The 11,814-nt window shown below is 44.2% G+C and overlaps 1 protein-coding gene across 2 annotated transcripts in view; it reads left to right on the top strand.

Annotated features, from left to right (window-relative positions):
• The first annotated feature begins 78 nt into the window (after nt 1-78).
• The window catches only part of rarga (retinoic acid receptor gamma a), a 40,814-nt gene continuing 29,078 nt past the window's right edge, over nt 79-11,814 (top strand). The window contains exon 1 of one of the 2 annotated variants that reach the window (XM_040047923.1): nt 79-293. The gene's annotated coding sequence lies outside the window, so the exon portion shown is untranslated. Of the gene's footprint in view, nt 294-5,492; nt 5,726-11,814 lie in introns of those variants that run through there. The other variant, XM_040047922.1, reaches the window with a different exon arrangement.

The following is an 11,814-nucleotide window of genomic DNA, read 5'->3' as shown; positions in this document are numbered from 1 at the left end:
CACTAGGTGGCGTAGTAGTGTCATAAATCTGTCCGCACGGTGGTTCCCATCGACGCCCCTGAAGCTGCTGCCGCGACAGTGACCGACTGGCAAAGGATCGTAATCTGACAAATGACTGAAAGATCCCTGAAGCAGAGCAAACACCAAAGAGGACACCTTTAAAGACTGTAACTGACTTTGCTTTGTCTCCTTCATAGAAAACCTCTGTCTTCTTAGTTTCTGTGGAATAAATAAGCTCGCGTTGGAAGCCGAAGCATAAACTTCTCAAGGCCAAGAAGAAGAAGAAGAAGAAGGTAAGACTGTGTACTTTACATAAATCATCTACCGCCGTGATTAATTGCATGTGTCTAAGAGTAAACGGAGCTCAAACTGCGTCAACCCGGGCGTGTGTTTACTGTATGTATGCGAAGACTCACGCACTCATCATTAGAACACGTTACGGCAGGGCACGGGATAATTACAGGCTGCTAAAACTGTTCGGGGACTGAGCGAGAGAGAGAAGTCTCTGCCAACATACACACCTGCAGAGAGCACTGCTCTGCCCGGGGCTTCAAACACAGTCTTCATCACTTTCTTACAGTCTTTCTGCCTGTGCGTACCTCGTCTGTCACCCGGCTCCCCACCGCCCACTCCCTCCCTACCTCACACACACACACACACACACACGGGCGCGCACACACACATCTTGTTGCGTGTTATGTGAATGACGCCGGGTGTGCGGTAGCTGAGAAGTTTATTCCAGAATGAACCACCAAAGTAGTCTTAGATTGACGTCCAGGATGGTTGATTGAGCTCAGAAATTTCCCAGTAGCAGAATGTGCGGAATTAGCCTCATGATTAGTTTTGTTCTGTTTCCCCCTTCTGTACAGAAATGCACAAAACTAAACCTTTGTCTGACTTCAGCATACTAAACATATGCCTAAGTGCTCAAGAAAAGGAAAACTTGTACTTTTTTTTGTGCACTCTCCCTGTGCAGTATTTAGTGCCCACGTTTCTCACAAGGGCAGTTTTATATGCAGGGAAGGAGGCATGGAAAAGAAGACCTTTCCTTTTGAGCTCACAGATTTGCAGTAATTACAGAATCACTTCCATATGTGGCTCTCTGGCTGCCTTCTGGCTGCCCCCACCACCCTTCTCTTCCCCACTGCTCTCTCTTTCCCTCTCCCCTCTTTCATTTGCATTCTCCCCAATCGCTCTTTTTTTTCCTGCTTTTATTTTTTTATTTTATTTTTGGCTTTTCTTCGTGCACTCGGAGCATTTTCTTTTTTCTCCCTGAAAAACCACAGCTTAAACAAAGTTTATGATAATCAGAACATCCTGGCATTTTTGGCAAACAGTTGTGCATTTTGGTGATTCAATTAGATGATGCTTGCCAGAATAAAAAGAGCTTGTGTTCTTTAGTATGAGAAGAGAAGGGAGGGGGGAGAGAAAAAAAAAAAGAAGAGACATGGACCAGAGAGGGGAAATGTTGAAAAATACGGAAATATGAAAAAGAAAAGGAGCTCAGTGAAGAATTTGAGAGGCAGGAGTGTGAAGGAGGGAGAGGTGGAACAGAAAATGAGGCAGGGAGAGGGAGGGCTGGAGTAATGCTTTTTGACAGAGGTGGGTTCAAGATGGGTTCATGGTGACATCATGGCTGATTTTGTATTTTTCTTTTTTTTGAGGAAAGTATAGACAGGAGAACCGTTCACCTTTCATTGGACACACATGTTGGGGATCAGGCAGAGCGCTCATGTGCTGGCACACACGCTGGTAGCTGTGTCGACAAACTCTGGATGCACCCGAAGTTATGCGCAAAAAGTGCCGACACACACACACTTTTACCCCCCCCCCCCCCCCTCTTATTTCTTCTGTAGTAGTAAAACAGTTTTTTTGGCTCCCTCTTGTCTCTGCTCAAAGCTTTTTGTTCATTTGTTTGTGTTAGAGGAGTTCATACTGGTATATGCCCTCCGGTCCCTCGCACATACATTTCTCCTTTGCTCATGAGTAACTCATTTTCCTGTGAGTAGTATTCCTCTGTGTATGTTTTTACTTCAAGGCTGCTGGACTCTAAATGAGCGCACTTTGCCAGGTGGGATGAATGAGCTCCTTCATTTCACAGGATGTGTGTATAAGACTCTAACCAAGAAAGAGCAGGCGTGCGTACATTTGTGTGTGCATAAATGTGTTTGTGCAAATGAGCTGCTGTGTGCCGTTGCCCCCGCGTCCCTTGCCCGTCTCAGCGCGGCACCAAACTTCTCATGACATCAATCTGAATGTGGGGAAATAGTGATCTCATTATAGGCATCTTGTTACTGATTGAAACCCGCCGCCACTGACACCGACTCCCTGCCCCCCTTCTCACCTCCCCACCGCCAGTGCTCCCCTCAACCTACCCCACTCCACCACGTCCATCTGTGTCTCAAACCGGCCCTCCATTTTTCTTTTTATTCCACACCTCTTTCTCTCACATTCCCTGTACTACCCCCCCCCCCCCCCATATCTCACTTTAACCCCTCTAACCTCACTTCCTCCCTCTCTTGCACCCTGCATCATCCCCCCTTTCCTCTTTCCTTTCTGCCCTTACTCCCTTTCCTCTGCCGGCGAGCCCCAGGCCTCTACTCCTCTGCTCCGCAAATGCAAATACGTGGAATCTAAAGTGGAAACACACGCCCGAGTATGATGTTTCCATGAATATTTCATATCTTCATAAACACACCCGGAGAAACTGCAAAGCTATGCGCTCAACAATGCCTGTGTTTGCCGGATGACTTCCTGTGAGGAATTGCCTCTCTGTGTTTGACTTCTTGTGAGAGCACACTGTGTTAGGATTGATGTCAGGGGCAGTGTGTTATGATGTCACGGGCTGAAGTTAATGATACGAGAATGGCAAGGGCCATAGGCCATGTTTCCAGTGGTGCCCAGAGAGAGAGATAGCACCCTGATCTGTCTTCATTATCCCCCCACTCTGCAGCCTCCCAGACACAATGATCATAAATCTCAGCCTGGAGCACACTTCACTGACACTGAAACACAAACACTAGTAACCTCTGACCTTCTCACTGCTACTGCCTACACACACTCATCCATGCACGCAGACACGGGTGCCCACACACTTACTGCAACTGCACAGTGCTCAAATGCCCCCCCCCCAAGCTCACTGTCATAATTTAATAAGGGCCACAGCATGCTCCGTGCACCGCCACACACAATGCTCTTCATGCACTTGACTACACATTCTGACACGGATGCATGGTCTAAGTCGACCTGATGGCTGCACACTTACTTGAAAAGCTCATATTAGAATTGGTGATTTTTTTAAGCATCCTATGGCTATATTTACTTTCTTGTTTTATATTACACAACTGCTGATTTAGTAGTGCTTCATAAACAGTCAAGGGATTTCTATCAGCCTTAGTAACCTCATAAGCAGCACATAAATCAAATATAAACAAGATAAAGATCAGCCAAAGTTTTTTTTTTTTTTTGCAGTGTGGCTTAGATCTGTGCTTCCTGAACATAAGGTTTCTGCAAAAAGGCAACAGTGCCTCTCACCACTTATCCATTCATTCACCCTGATTTTGTACCGGCATCAGAAATGTCTGGAGGAACAGTTTGGTGGGCTACTGTAGACCACATGTGTTCGTAAAGATCGAAAGCTCACAGGAATAACGAGAGTAAAGCCGAAAGGTTTTTTTTTCTCATTAGGATGGCTTGACTTTATCCCACAGACATATTGGGGTCAATGTGTTTGAGGATAAGATCTATCTCCGCATCAGGCCAGTTGCTGAGGTTTACAAACAGAATAGGCGGACGGCCGTGGATGTGCAGGTAGCTTTGGAGACAAACAGAAAAATCCACATGCTGCAATGTTTGGTAGTTCCGGTTCAGACCATGAGATTTATGAGCTTTATGAGATTCATGAAGTTCCCCAATGAAGAACAATAAAGGATATTTTTATTCTATTCTATCTTATTTAGGAGATTGTGCCGTGATGCATGGCCAACAGGCCTGAAAGTCACGACTTTAGATGAAGTCCCAGAGTAAGTATTACACATATAGGTTAGTTCTGATTTAATTTTGTTTTTAGTGTTGTACTTGCTTTGTTTAGACTAGCTGTTCCCTATCTGTTGTTTGAATGAAGTAGGCATGTAGTTACACTGACCGTATGTGGTTTGTTCTTCTTCCTTTTTTTCTCTTTGTTTTTGGGTGTGTGTGTGTGTGTGGGGGGGTAAATCTGAGAAACCATAGTCGATATGAAGAGGTGCCTGTTTAGGTGCCAGTTGAGGTGTGCCTTCCCCTCCCAGTTTTGAGGTTTGAGGTGCTCCTCATAACCAAAACAACTTGAGAAACATGACATTCAGAAAAAAACAGGGCACACGCCCAGAACCACAAACACATAAACACAGATCTGAAACATATGATCTCATATGGAGAGAGGGGCACGTTCAGGGGCACACCCAGATCTGCTGCTGTCGCTGCACAGCCCTGCCATCTCACTCGTGACTTCCTTGCAGCTTATGTGCCAATGCTAGTTTCGATTCAGGAACCAAAGTGATATATTTAGAGAGATGGGTCTGCTTTTTTAAAAACACATTTTCTGCCTTAAAAAACAAAAAACAAAAAACCCAAACTATTCCTTATAAAGTTTGTCAGTAATTAGGCAAATGCCATGTATCCCCCCCCCCCCCCCCAAAAAAAAAAAAAAATCATGCCAGTCAAGGCCCAGTTCTGTTTTTTATTTAATCCCAGTGCCAAATGTTATTGTATCAATTATTTGGTGTCCAATACTGGCTTAATGGGTTTCAAAGGGCTCCTCATGCTTGCTGTTTTAATGTTAAGTGCTGTTGTTGTAGTAGCATTAGTAATAGCAATAATAGTAGTAAGTTACTGTCTCAACTGTGGGAAGATTGGCACAGAAACATTGTAAGCAGTAAAACGCAGGCCAATGCAAATATGAGTCACACAAAAGGAGCACCTTCAGCGTGGGCCTGTGCCGAGCAGACAGTCCATTAAGATTGTTCCATAAATTGATCACACCAGGGATAAATTACATAGTGAAACATCATAGAAATTCTTAGAGGGATAAACAGATTGGCTCGCTATTAAAACAGTGTCTGTGTTAAATCAAAACAATATAAAGTGGATGATCTGTGTTCTTCGGGATACTAAAACATCCTCTCCTAATAAACCTACTTAACTTATTGATGAAACACAAATGATCTAAGATCACGACATGCGGTTCAGCATGCACAAACAATTTGTAGGTAAACTGACTCTTCAGCCAAGAAGTTAAGAGGTGGGGGGAGAAAATAATTCACCCAAGAGACAAAGAAGGGAGAGAGAGAATTAAAAACAGAAACTTAAGCTCTCTGGGCCCTTTTCTTCCCTCCAGGCATTTTGTGGCTTGTGAAAAAATGTGCTGTATATTTGAAGCGTCGGGGTCACGTGACAAAGGAAGGCTTTATGAATCAGAGTATAATTATTTCTAAGTGAGTGAGAGAGTGTGTGCCTGTATTTGGAGAGTGAAAGACTGATTTTTAAAAGGTAGAGACTGGAAAAGGAGGAGGAGGGTGGCAGAGACAGGGAGGGAGAGAGAGAGACTCACTGCTGCTCTGTCTTTGCTGTTAGAAGGACTCTGTTGAATGTGCACACATCTTTCCTCCTTTTCATTGGCTCGCTCCGGTCATCGGACCCTTTTGTCGAGTGCTTTATCTCCCCGTCTGCATCATCAGCTCGACATCTCGTAAGTAATTTGAACTTTAAAAGTTTAGAGTCGCTAACTTTCGTGGATGCTTGCTTTTTATTTTTCTCTCTCTCTCTTTTACTGCTAACAGAGTGTGTGTCTGTGTGTGTGTGTGAGAGAGTGCATTCTCTTCTGAGACTGGTTCAGCGGTTTTAATTGAAGACAGAGACCGAATGTGCGAGACACTTGAGAGACTTTGAGACAATTAATCATTGTGTTACAAAGTCCGAGCAGATTTTCATGTGTAAACACTAAAACGTCCCCACACGTGTTTGTTTGGATGCGCCTGTTTCAGTATGTTTGCTTCTTTGTGCTTCATAAACACGAGAGCGACACAGAGTTTATGTGAAAACATACTCGAGCATGTGTGTATGCCTGCATGTGCACACATGTGCTTATTAGCGAGTGTTTCAAGTGTTACCCAGTGCCTGTGGAGCTCTTTATTATTAGCATATGTGTGCGTGTGTATGTGTGTGTCAGTGTGTACACAATCGCATGTGTTTGATGTGTATTCACTAGAGGAGTCACCAGTCCTTGACCTGTTTTTTTTTTCTCCATTTTTTATAACCACCATATGAACACTTGGAAAATACGAGTGTTGTTTTCCATATTTTAAACAACGGAGACTAATTCCTCTGGAGTGAGGTGTGCTCGTAACCCCGGTTTTAGTTTTGTGGGATGTTTATTAATTGTGCTCCCACAGTTATTTAGCTATGATGTCAGAGAAGATTATTTATTGATGCTGGCATCTGCGCTAGGTTAACAGGTTCAGCTTGTTACAGCCATGTGTAACACAGTGCATTTAATGCTGTGTGATCTGGATATCAGATAGAGTTCAGAGTGTCCTCCACAGTGTTTGGCTTTGTCGCTCCACTGGTGAGCAACAAAGCCACGGTAAACTGCCTTCCTTGAATCCCTTGGCTTTCCACCTGCTGACACTCAGCGGTGAACTGGATGTATTTCGCATGAGGAACAGGCTAATTAAAGTGAATTGGAAATAAACAGCCACTTGGCCCAGTGAGGGAGGCCTGCTTGAAGGCCAGTGGTTTCTATGTTTCCCCTCCGCTTTGGTCTATCAGTGTGACAAGTCGTGTCATCTGGAGTGGAAGAAGCCGAGCTCATTTCTGTGGCAGAAAAATGTCACAGCACTTTTCGCCTTCAGCAAAGCGCTCTTGGGCCTTATTCAAGGACAGGGTACCCATACAGAAGCAGCTTTACCTTCATGGTGCGCAGCCACGGCAAATTGCTTGTCTTCCATGACAGTTTGGAATCAATTATTAATGTGTTTGCTGTTTTGCACACCAGATAAGTGTGTGCCTTAGCTCAGTATACCTGTGTGCAGTGTTGCATCACTGGCCTTGAAAACATCCTCTCGATATCAATCTTGCTCACATGCTGTATCATCTGTCATTACTGATTAGCAGCATATATTCTGGTGCAATATGCTGTATTTCAATTAAAACTAATACATAGCAGATAATACATTTTATTATCCTGTACAGCTAGTGGTAATTTCTTTAGTTCTAAGTATGGTATACAGCAATGAAATAATATTTTATCTCCTATAAATCCGTCAAAGTTTAGTAATGCCAAAGCTGTGTGTGTACGTCTCTTTGTGTGTGTGTTTCTGTGTGTAGGTGCTGTTGATAAATCCTTGGTTTTGGTGGAATTACTGAAACAGCAGTTGAGCCAGGAAATCGTCTGCATTGCAAAATCTGCTAACAATCCTTCTTTGTGACATGACTTTGAGTGGTAAATCAGGGAGTTGTTGATACCTGTCTTCTTCTGGAATTTCTTTAGCAATTAAGGCGAAGTGGTGGGGAGGGGTTAGACAGGTGGTTTAGGAAAATCGAGGGGCTCTCTGCTGCCGCACTATAATTAACCAGGAAGCTATCTGCACGCCATTTCCTATGTCTGTTTTTGCAGGTGTGCCATTCTGATGTGAGGATTTACATCTAAGCCTCCACCCAAGTTCTCGTTAAAAGACCTTGTGCCAATGGCAAAAAAAGACGAACTTGTGTGAAAGTGTGGCCTTTTGAATGCTGTGCTTGCTTATGTGTGTGTGTGTGTTTGGGCCTGCATGTGTCTGACTGCTGCTTTGAGTCCTGCGGCTAAAGGCAGCAGTGGTGAAACCCATCCATTACTCTTCGCTCTACACAGAGAGGATTGTTTTCAGCGTGTGTTTAGGAAGGGAAACACCTCCATTGTTGCCTCTGTGGATCCTTACCAGTTCTTCCTTTACGTCTTCCTACACAGACATATTAGCAGCACAGACTTTGACTTTCACACTGCTGCTATTTTAAAGTTTCTTCCCTCACCTTTTTTTTCTCCGCCTCTCTCTATATTTGTCATGTTTGCTTACTGTCACTTGCCCTTTTCCTCATCATTGCATGTTTTCCTGTTTTGCTTGACCAACTGCTAAAAGTCTCTGTGTTGTGTACTGCAGAGAGAGGCGCATCATGGAAACGGCAAGCAGTCAGGATGACTTCATCATGTCGCAAAGTGTTTTATGTCTCACTGTGTTCTCACTCTTTCCATAGCTCTTCTCACAAATGCATGTCAACTCAGATCGTTATGTGACATTATGATTAAGTGAGACAGAGTGAGAGCAGAAAAATAATTTTAAATTAGTGACTAGGTGACAGCGACAGTCATGGTGCTCTTTAACAAAAAAAGAGGAAAAAACAATCCCTTTTTTAAGTGACAAACGATTACACAGAGGTGCTTCTTTGCATTGTTGCTTCAAGGAAATGGTATTTGTGTGATGCCAAGAACAGGCAGATGTCAAACAAGTTTCAGGTGATGGAATGCAACTGTGTTTGGAGCGTCTGTCATTTTGGAGCCATTAACCAGCTACTTGTTGAAAGAGTGGAAGCTGTCAGCTTTGCATCAGATAAAAGTGTCACGGCTATTGTTTTCTCAGGTAAAGTACTGCTGACGTTTGCAACAAGATCACCTGTGAACCTGTTTCAGTAGGAGCGTTTAAATTTGCCTGTGCAGCTCTGAATCCATTAACGGCTTTTGAAGGCTGGATGTGGGCATGTCAAGCAGTGATTATTACAGTAAACGTGTTTTTAGCTCCGAGCTGTTGAAACACTGGTCCGTTGGTGCAGTTTGGACACCTGGACTTTGAAATCATTCTTTAACAGCTTGGTGTACAAACTACTTAAAATATAACTCTTTGCAACACATCATTTCCTTTATAGAGTTAATGAACATAACTCACTTTGTGATGTCAGCAGTTTAAAGACAGTGCCTGGAAGGCATGCACAGTTTTCTGTCAAAAAACTGACAGGAGTGGGCAAGTCAGAAGTGGAAAAAGAGTGAGAGGATGTTTTCCCTGCCAGGATAGATGGCACAGTTCATTTATCTCGAGGCTGTGAATGTACAATTCAGAACTTCTGGTAAAGGCGCTGGGTTTCTGCTCTGCACAGGATAGTTCCACAGTTCCACAGTTTTTAATTTTACCTCACAGAAACATGTATATTTTGACCCTCTGCTGAGTTGATGAAGCTCGACAAAAAATCTGTGAACTCGCTCAGTTTCTGGAGAAATGAAACAAAGAGAGGTCTCTGTGTCAGTGTGGTAAGAGTGGGGAAAAAAGTATAGCCATACAAATATAAAATTCTAACTGAATATTCTTCTGTGTTCTCACTGACTGGAATAAGAACCTCAACCGGTAAACAAACCAGGAAAGTCATGGCATCCAGAGTTCTGCTCGCGTATGCCGAGTAATCACCTGTGGTTTCTTTTGCAGAGTTAAAAAAAACAGCTGCCTCGCTTGGTAGTGTGGTGCAGAGCTTCCTGAGATGCTGTGATTTATTTGTTATGTTTGACTGCAGTTCTTATTGCCTGAGGGGCTCTGTCACAACAGTTAAGGCACAATTGTTGTTTTGCTCACAGAGGATTTGATACCCTTTGTCTGACAGACATTCAATCTGTGGGAACTGTTGTCTCTCTCTCTCTCTCGCTTTCTTTTTAACTCTTACTTGATTTTTCATTTTGCTCCGTCTTCTCCGCAAAACTCCTCAGCAAACAGGAGAATCTCCTTCTCCGCAAGCATGCCTGATCTTGTTGCATTGTCTCCATATTGCCAGGTTGATTGATCCAACTTCATTTGCTACATGAAAATCATTGGATTATCTCAAGTGTAACCAATGACTTTAGTCTAACATGATGGACTACAGTGAGCTCTGACACTATTTACAGAAACAAACCAAAGCAAATTTAAACTGCTACAGTGCACCTCTCTTAGGCAATGATGGAAAGTCCCAGCAGCAGCCGTAAACCCACCCATAGCTGGCCCTGGTGCTCCTTGCTTGCCTGGCTGCCTGCTGCCTCCTGTGTGCCCCCCAGGCTCAGGGGAAGTGGGGAGGCCCTCCATGCCCATTTGGCCCTGGCTAACAGGGGATGAGGTCACTCCAAATTCCCCTTATCCCCTTATAGCCCCAGACGGGCTGGCGAAGTGAGCCTACCACAGGACCCAACATAAAACATAAATGGCTCTGTAAAAAGCTGCTGGGCTGATGTGACTCATTAAAAAACTCTGGCGCCAACTCTTTTATTAATTCATTATTGTGTTTAGGGAGCGTAAAGTTACTGGCTTCTATTTTAAAAGGCTGCGTCTCTGTGCTTCAGTTCTTTTCCTTCTAAGTGTTCTTTTTCTTTCTTTTTTTTAATGCCTTTGTTTTGCAACATATATTTGAATGTGGAGTGGAGCTGTGGTTTATTCTGGCCTCTGGACCGTCTCTCAGACCCATTTTAAACTTAATTTCTGAATTAATATGCCACGCTTTCCTCCTGTCAGAATACATAATTCACACGCACTGATTTGTAAACTCCGCTGTCAGTCTTCTTTTTCTCACACAGTCACCCTTTTCTTTTATCCTCCTCTCTCTTCCAGCTCTTGCAGACACATTGTGCTGCCTCTATGGGGCCTGGTCTGGTTTGAGTTCTTGAAGCAGATCTCCAAATGGCCCGAACGCTTGCCAAGTACATACTCATAACCCGCACACACATGCACATTATGAGGCTACGCGTTGCTGGCAGTCTTGTTTTTGCAGTCTGTACCTCTTCTCTCATTAGGCCCAGTGTGAAATCGTGTGATGTCTCCAGTAATGTTTTTGCGCCTTGGCTGCACAGTGGAATCACTACGCAGGGTCATGGTACAAGTTGTATAAGCAGTGGAAGGATGGAGGGATGGGGCACAGAGGATAAGACTGGGTATAAGGATATGATTATGTAGAAGAGGTGTAGGCGGGTCAGAAGTGGAAGGGGTGGGGTCCAAGGTAGGTTGGAGGAGAAATATACTGGAAAAAGTAAAGACGTAAAACAGAGAGAAAGAAGGAAAGAAGAAGAAAGATGGCAGTATGGCTGTGTTGGCAGGATGGGGGTGGGTGCCTATCCGCGGCTGCTCCTTCCTGAAACGTGGCCACCCGAGCCTGCCTGGGCCCTGGATGCACATGTGGAACAGTTTACTGTAATGGAACTCTAAATTAGTGGTGGTTTGAAGCTGCCTGCAGCAGTAGGGTGTAATTAACTGGCTCTGTTGAAAGAGAAAGAGCCAGAAAGAGAGGCAGGGAGGGAGCCAGAGCCCTGGAAAAAGGCACGGGGTGAGAGGTGTGTGTGCGTTCATATGTGTGCGTGTGTTAGGGGATGCTCTCACACATGTGATGTGTGGAGTTTTTGAGTGCTTGATTGCGTGTGTGGCGCATATGTGTGCTTCTTGGAAAGCTCTCCCTTCTTTTTTCCCGGGCATGGCGCCACCTCTTAGTGCCCCCATGTGCCCAGACCCTGTCACTGTTCCACTGTGCTTTTTCGCTCAGTTCAGCAGTTCACTGGTTTAGCCTTAGATCTTTCCACCACCCCCACCACCCCACCCCTCCATTTCTTTGTTTATACCGAATTCATTACCAGGATTTTTTCCCTGTCTTTTCTCCCAGATTCACAAGCCACAGCAGTTCCAAATTCCTTGGCTCTGCTCTTTTTCAAAGCCACATATAAAAAACAAGCTGATCACACCACCCACTCATGAAATCACACTAAGGAAGCACAAGCAAAAGGAAAACATGAAAAAGAAAATGGGAGGC

The sequence above is a fragment of the Simochromis diagramma genome, unplaced genomic scaffold (genome assembly GCF_900408965.1).
Source record: "Simochromis diagramma unplaced genomic scaffold, fSimDia1.1 OVJJ01000387.1, whole genome shotgun sequence".
Taxonomy (NCBI): Eukaryota; Metazoa; Chordata; class Actinopteri; order Cichliformes; family Cichlidae; genus Simochromis; species Simochromis diagramma.
This window is presented reverse-complemented; position numbering and strand designations above follow the sequence as displayed.